Below are 7,713 nucleotides of genomic sequence, written 5' to 3'. Positions count from 1 at the left end.
AAAATGACTTGATAGCGACACTGAGGCAATGTCAGATGGTACGTGAGGAACTGACAATGAGGGTGGACGAGGTGACAGAGATAATGGAGACAAAGGACCGGCAGGTGAGGATGCACATAGAGACGGTCACGGTAGCCTTAGAGGACGAACTTGAGGAGACGCACCGAGAAATAAAAGAGGTTAAACAAAAATTAGAGGAAGTGGAAGAAGAGGTGAGTGAAATTAAGAAGGGACGAACAGAAACTAAAAGAGAAATCCAGGAGGAGGTGATGGAATATGTGCAAGGTCGGTGCTCAACTCATGATGTGATGCTCACTAACCGAATAAAGAGTTTGCAGGTGGCAAAGGAGGTGCGGAGACGATGTACGGAGGTGAGTGGCAATGTATATGATGTGAGGAAAGCTTCAGTCGGCTTGGGGATTGGTTTGGATCCGGGTGTTCGAGAGAGGCCGTTGGTGAAGTGTGCGACAGGTCAGGTGTGCGAAAAAAGAGGTGTGCGAGAATGTCCGACCATGGGGTGTGTGAGGAAAAAGTGCACGCCGAGGAGTGAGTGTGCCGTCAGGAGTGAGTCGGTCGTAGCGTGTGTGCGAGGGAGCACAGGGAAGCGCGGTGTGGTGAGTGTTACGGAGGAAGTAACGAAAAAGTGTGCGCAAGAGAATGCGCGAGAAAGGTGTGTAACGGACGGGTGCATGAGGAAAGAGTGCGCTGTCGAGAGTAAGGGAGAATGCATGCCTGTGGTGAGTGTTACAGAGGGTGTAACGGGACAATGTGCGGAAGAGTGTGCGCGAGAAAGGTGTGTAACGGACAGGTGCATGAGGAAAGAGTGCGCTGTCGAGAGTAAGGGTGAGTGCGTTGTCAAGAGTGGTGATGAGTAGTGAGAGTGAAACGGAGCGTGAGTTGGTTGTGGCAGGTGAGCGAGGATGTACACCTGGAATGGAAGGATGCACACCTGGAATGGTAGAGCGTGAGTGGGAATGCACGCTGGAATTGGTAGTGAGGCACGTGGTTGGGTGTGCGAGTGAGAGCACACCTGTGATTGTCACAAAGGAGGTGACCGAGAAAGGGGCGCGAAGAGGTGTGTTGGTGAGGTGTGCGAGCGACGAATGTGTGCCAAGGTGTTCGGTGGTCAGGTGTGTGACCAAGTCGGTGAGCAGAATGAGGGTACCTGGGTGTGTAAGGAAAGGTATGAGCAAGAAAGGGGTAGCGTATGCATGTAAGCGTCCAGGTGAAGCATCGACGGTAACCGGTTTAAAGGTTAGAACGACGTATAGCCGAATCGGGCCCTCGGTGCGCGTTGGGCAGCTTCGCGTGCCGCGAGAACCAGCGGGGATCCGAGCCACGGCGGGTTCTAAAGGACCGCCGTGCGCGATCCACGCTGGGCCTTGCTTGGAACGGCCGCGTCCGGGCTCCACTAGGCGGAGCGGGCCGCCCGATAGGAAGGGTCGTCATGGCGACCACTTTCTATTGAGACGTGCCGGCAGGTCGAGATCGGGACATTGGATGGCTCCACGCCGAGGTGGTGCGTGGGATCTCGGCCCGGGTAAGCCCCCGTCCCTGCCACGAATGCGGGACGTATCCAGCCGCTGGCACAAAAGAACCCGCGTTCATTGCTCGGCTGTACGAAGCCGGGCTGTAGATGTGAATTGGCGCACCGAGAGGACCTAATAAGTAGACGGGTGATGGTGATAGTGATTTGATACGAAATTTATAATAGTGGGTAGAATTGGCAGTAAATGGAAAATTTTTGAATTGGTTGGAATTTGGACGAGCAAAATTTATAGTGAGAGACCCCCGATGTGGTGGGATGGCAAATCCACCATCCCTCACAGGTGGGGCAAATGCGCAATAGTTTATGGGGTGTATGGCAGTGAAAACTAGCCCGGGTGGGTTAGGATATTGATAGGGATCTAGCGAAGATGACATTAGGTAACGTTAAGTTTAGTTAGTGACTGATACCTGTAGTGGGGACGCAGGTAGTTTAGTGTGGTTGATAATGACGTGGGAGCGCAATAGTTTAAAGGGACGACTGGGAAGCGCAAGTTTCAGAGGGGAGTAGTTAGCTGAGATGATGCCGTGTGTGTGAGGATTGAACAGGTGTGATTGCACAGGTGTGCAACTGAACAGGTGTGTGGAGCAGTGTATGAGGGAGTAGTGGTGATGTGTGTTGTGTTGACCAACTGGTCCAGGAAGAGGAGGAGGGTGCAGGTGGCACCAGGTATGATTGCACAGGTGTGCAACGACAGGTGAATGGAGGACAGGTGTATGTGGCTATGTGGAATCAATGGTATGGAGTATTGGAATGGATGGTCGTGGAGTGAGTATGGTGGAAATTGTGGAGTGGAGTGGATGGTGCAAAGGTGTGAATGGGGGAAGAGTGGACCCCCATCACGGATACCCGGGGCGGGTAGTGTAAGTGTTAGGTAGAGGGTACAGGTAAATTGTGGTTGGATATTGGCATCTGTGGTGCGAGGTGAAAGAATGGTATTTGGATGGGTGCATTAGTGTTGTGGAAATGGCTGGGCGTGTAGCCTGTTAGTGTGTGTAGTTGGTTGGGCGCTCCACCACTGTGAGGATGTCGGCCAGGTGAGGCCGCAGGTGGGCTCTGGGAGCCGGTAGTAGTTGTTGTGGATGGGGCCCGAGGATCCGGATGACGGACCCGGGTAGCCCAGTGCCAGAGGGCACCGAGTGGGGTGACAGAGCCAGGAGGGGCCTGCCCCAGTTAGATAGGTTAGGGTGAGGAGCAGGTAAGCTCGGGTGGCAACTACAGTGGTGGAGGTGTGCAGGTGGGTAGACCTGTTGGGAGAGCTACACGTCGCAGCCCAGAAATTGTGCGAGGGCACCGGGAGATGAATCGGGGGAGTGAGACCCCAAATTGAGAAGCACCACAGTTTGGTCAATGGGAATTGGTTGTTAGAACCCATAGTGTAAGTGGCCAATGGATTGGCAGGGAAAGACCCCGGGTAGTGTAGAGTGTGTTAAAATCATTTAGAGGATAGTTAGGAAGAAGGATCTCCTCGCACCATCTGCATCCACTCACCTGAGGTGACAGGTACTCCGCACCATGCCATGTTTAATTATTTTTACTGTGCAAATGTTTGGATTGTGAGACGCATCATGACGTGGGTGTGACATTGTGCTTTGTTGTTCCATCTCTTCCTCCCTATGAGGATTGATGATGAATTGGGTGATGGCAAATTTTGGTTAGAGGGATTGTGGAGACGAATTTGGTATAGGGGAAATATGGGGAAGACGTGACAGTAGTGACGAATTTGTAAATGTGTAGATTTTTGTACATATGGGGTAGGGCAAGGGTAGGGTAGGTGACAGGGGGGTGACGTACGGTAGGGACGAGCTTTCTCACTTCGCCCTCCGTACGCATTTCGCCTTGCATTGCCTTATTGATGTGTACCCTTGTGACCTTACCCCTCGCTCAATTGTCTTTCCCCTTTTGTCTCCCACATGACCTGTGCGCCGTTGGGCGCCGAGGGGAGCGTGCGTGGGTCGGCCATTGTGCGCCCGAAATTCCCAGAACCAGCTGTCTGCATCGATGCACCACATTATGGACCACATGCCTGTGGCCGAGCACCACTTATGGACCCCATGGGTTGGGGCATGGCCCCTCTGCTGGAACCGGCCATGAGGGCCCGAAATCTTGCTGGCGGACCTTGGCCACAGGGCACCGATGCCCCACAGGTGAACCACACGTAGTCGGCCCTGTGGGCCATAAATAAAGCAAATAAAAAGGACACATTGGGCACACTTTATTGAAAATAGGCCGCCAGTAAGCAAAGCAAAAGAATGACAACATCTGGAAGACCAAATAATAATGACCAGCAGACGGAGCCGAAGAGCAAGAGATCACCTGCAGGGTTAGGGGTTGTTGATTTTATTTTTATGGAACACTGATGAACTATGGTGACTGCACCGATTGGTGCTTGGGTGCTTGTATTGGTGCGTTTTTGGGTGCATTCATGGTGCGTCGATGCAGAGCAGACTGTCTCCCCCCCAGAAAGAACAATCACATGTCCTGGGTTAGTTTTGTAAATAAAAATAGCGTCATTGTAAATAATGCTTCCCACCGTCAGTGTATAGTTTAAAGACCATTCCGCAATTCGGTTAACTGTGGGCGTAAGTCTGTTAGGCAGGGTGCAATGGAGCAGCGGGACACATTTATTTATGTTTTAAAACTGTCGCACTCAGGGTCAGGTTAAAAGTAGAGGGAACTACACCTACGTGCCACACTAAGGTAAAAGTTATAGGCCCGGGACGTGCCTAAGGGGAGGAGGGTGCAGTGTTGTGGATATGAGAATGTTTTTTTATTTTATTGTTGTGGTAAAATGTTGTTGTAAAAGGTTGTTGTAAAATATCGCCCCTCCTCCCTCCGTTTGTGGTTGTATAAAGGTCAAAGGGCGTTCCCGTAGTTAGTCCATAAAACATACATGCAGGACACGATATATCTTTTTTGACAGTTATATCCTTATTATGTGTATTAGTGTAAGGCTGTGTCTTCCATTAATTGAAATACTCCATTGCACCAGTGAAAGAGAATAGATCCCCTTTCCTTCCCATCCCCAAAATCTCCCTTTCCTTCCCATCCCCAAAACCTCCATTTCCATATTACATCCCCTCTCGTCATTGCTGAGCCCTCGATTCCCAATCACCTCCCCTCCAATAACCGCCATTGACCATGTGCTCGAGTCGGGAAGAAAGGCGTGTCTCCACCTCGTCGAAGAGGGGCGTGCCCGCCCGTCATCAAGGGCGGAGCCCGAGGGTCGCGCGACCAACCAGGGCCGAGGTGAGCACCCCGATGGGCGTGTCCAAAACGCCGGCGGCTAAATCGCTGGAGGCGCTATAAAAGGCGCGAACGGAAGTGAGTAGTGAGTTGGTCTGAGTCGGTTGCCAGAGGGAGTTGGTCGTCAAGAGAGAGTCGTGAAGAGTCAGTCAGTGGAGTCGGTGGTCAGTTGGTTGCGGTGAGGAGTCGGTGGTGAGGAGTGAGTGAACCAAGAAAGAGTTGAGGGTTTGGACCAACGAGTCAGACAAGTCCTGGGAACGCAGCGGACGGAGGCCGCAGCAGCAAGAACACCCAACAGCCAAAGGGGGCCTGAACGGCGGTTTGGAGCAGGGCCGAAAAGGAACGGCGGCTGCTAAACGCGCCGGTTGAGCTGCAGGACCCCCTTGGACCTTTCCTCTCCCTCCAACCATCCACCTCCTGCCTTTCCACCCTTCTTGTATACGTGAGTTTGTTTTGTTTGTTCTGTCCCTGGGTATTTAATTAAGTCTGTAGGTAAGCTAAAATTTGCACTGTGTCACCTGCGTCTTATGTGTTGTAAATAAACTTGATTGCTCCTTTTTGCTTATGTGTGTAAATAGTAAATAAATTCAGTAGCATTTCCAACCTTTTTGTCTTCTTTTTCTTCTTCACATCCGTGTCGCCTTTGTCTTTTCCCTATTGACTAGCTGTGGTGCGATCCGGCCAAAGTCCTGGGTGAATCGGGTGAGTCAGGGATCCTGTTAGGTCGCGGTCATACACCACCGCTCGGTCATCATAACATCTAAACCGCGATCTGTAACAATATCTTTTAACAGCCCTCAATTCCCACGTCCTCGACTCCCATGATTAATAGTAAATATCATTTTAAAAGTTAATTTTAAACTTACCCTATGCATTCACAAGGGCAGGAGGATGGCTTAGGGGTACGCACACACCTCTAAGCTGTCTAGTCTGGGTTTGAATCCTGACCCAGCTATAAACTGTCATCCCGGTGTATCAGTTTGTGCTGTCCCCTCGGTTGGACAGTAAATGGGTGTCCCGTCTTCTGGCATTAGTTAGTGGATGTTAATTAAAGGTCTCTGTGTTTTCCGCAAAGAGTAAGCAAGCAATCACCGTTACCATAGTGTTACGTGTTCCTCTACGATCTCCTGGTCTCGGTACACCTCCGAACCCCGAGAGGAGCCACGGCAGAAAAATATGTTACTCTGTGTTAGAAATCAATAGTGAAACCACACCAATGATTATGAATGAACAAATAATATATTGAAAATCACACAGGAATAACGGTACAACAAATGGCAATTAAGAGTGCACTCCATATACCATATGTGTTCATATGATCGCCCCGCCGAAACTGTACAACGGCGCCCTTCAGAGGGGCACCTTCACCGCTCACTCAGCGAACCGCAACGTAATTGGAGACTGGAGACGAAGCGGTCGCACACACACATCCCCGACAAATGGTAGGATGTTGGGGTGAAGATGACGCGAGGCAAAACCTTCGTAGGGGTCCGAAGCGCGGGGTTCAAAATGGCCGACGGCTCTTACTTGAGCCGATGCAACTAGGCGAGGATTCGGCGAAATCTCAGCGCCCAAATCTGACTACGCAGATTTTCCACTCCAGCGATAATCCCTATCGTGGGATGTCCCTTCAAGGAACTCAAAATTCCCTCGTGACTTTCGGTAGACCAGCCTCGCTATGGAGCCTTGACGTCACGAGTCTTCTCCAACTTTGCTCGCGCCGCCTCTTCCTCTTCACCTCCTTGTCTTCCGGTCCGGTTTCCTGTATCATTTTAAGTTAACCTTTTAAACTTTAGATAGCTGTTCCTGAATAATAAACCTTTTGAGAATAATAATAGTACATAATATCAGAAATATGTCAAGTGGGTGAAAACCACAACAGTGGAAGTGACGAATCCGTAACAATAGTCAAATTCCTGCCCTAACTACTGCTGGGAAGGCAATGGCAAATCACCCAGTGTAACCCTTACTCAGGAAGCTGCTTCAGCGGCACTGCCACTCTGTGAAGAGTATGGTACGTATGTGACAGTGTGAGAGCGAGAGCGAGAGATGCATTCACAAGCCCCAGATATGACCTTCCCATCGGTGTTCAGAAGCACCCAGAACAGATATGGGTGCCTCCCTTAGGGAAGTGTGTCTGGTACATACATGTATGGTTCTCGTGTAAATATAGCTGGTACAAGCTCTGTGTATTTTCATGTCATAAAGATGTCCTTTGTTGAAAAGTTGACAACCATTACTTTGTTCGTAATGATGCACAGCATCATCTTTCCTATTTCATTAAATCCATTAAATAAATAACGAAGCCTGCCATGTTTACAGGAGGCACTCCCGCAAGGTTCAAAGTCCACTGGCAAGGGTTTGGGTAGCATGTACTCGTCCACATTTATTCAGGCCTTGTACTGGTCCACATCATCGGGAGTCTGCAGTACAGGCAGCTGTAAAATCTCAGCACTGTCAATCAGCTTGGCTTCCGTTGTGCAGAGGCACGCCCCTTTCTCTCAGGTACTATTCCAGATATTTTTGATTTTGCTAACAATCCTTAAGGCACAAACGACATACGTTAGTGTGCCCCGATGGCCGCTGTTGCTCGGGGTTTATGCACATGCGCCCAAACCATTCTGGGGTGGATCCCGTCGTTTTGAAAATCCCATACTGTGACGTGATCACTGAAGAAATTGTTCGATGCAATGCCAGTTGTAAAACCACAAGGAAATTGAGAAATGGTACTTTTGTACTGGAGGTTTTGGGCTCCATAACAAAACAGACTTTTTCCTTTTTTGCAGGACCTCTACGAATGTCACTACAACTTGAAAATTTCTGAGTGGCAAAGTCGACATTGACGAAATTCCTGGCAATTTTTCTGACTATCGGGTTTCCTGGATGGGAAAACACATTTTGAGTTTCACGATAGTTGAGGA

The sequence above is a fragment of the Myxine glutinosa genome, chromosome 1, assembly GCF_964187855.1.
Source record: "Myxine glutinosa chromosome 1, kmMyxGlut1.1, whole genome shotgun sequence".
NCBI lineage: Eukaryota > Metazoa > Chordata > Myxini > Myxiniformes > Myxinidae > Myxine > Myxine glutinosa.
This window is presented reverse-complemented; position numbering follows the sequence as displayed.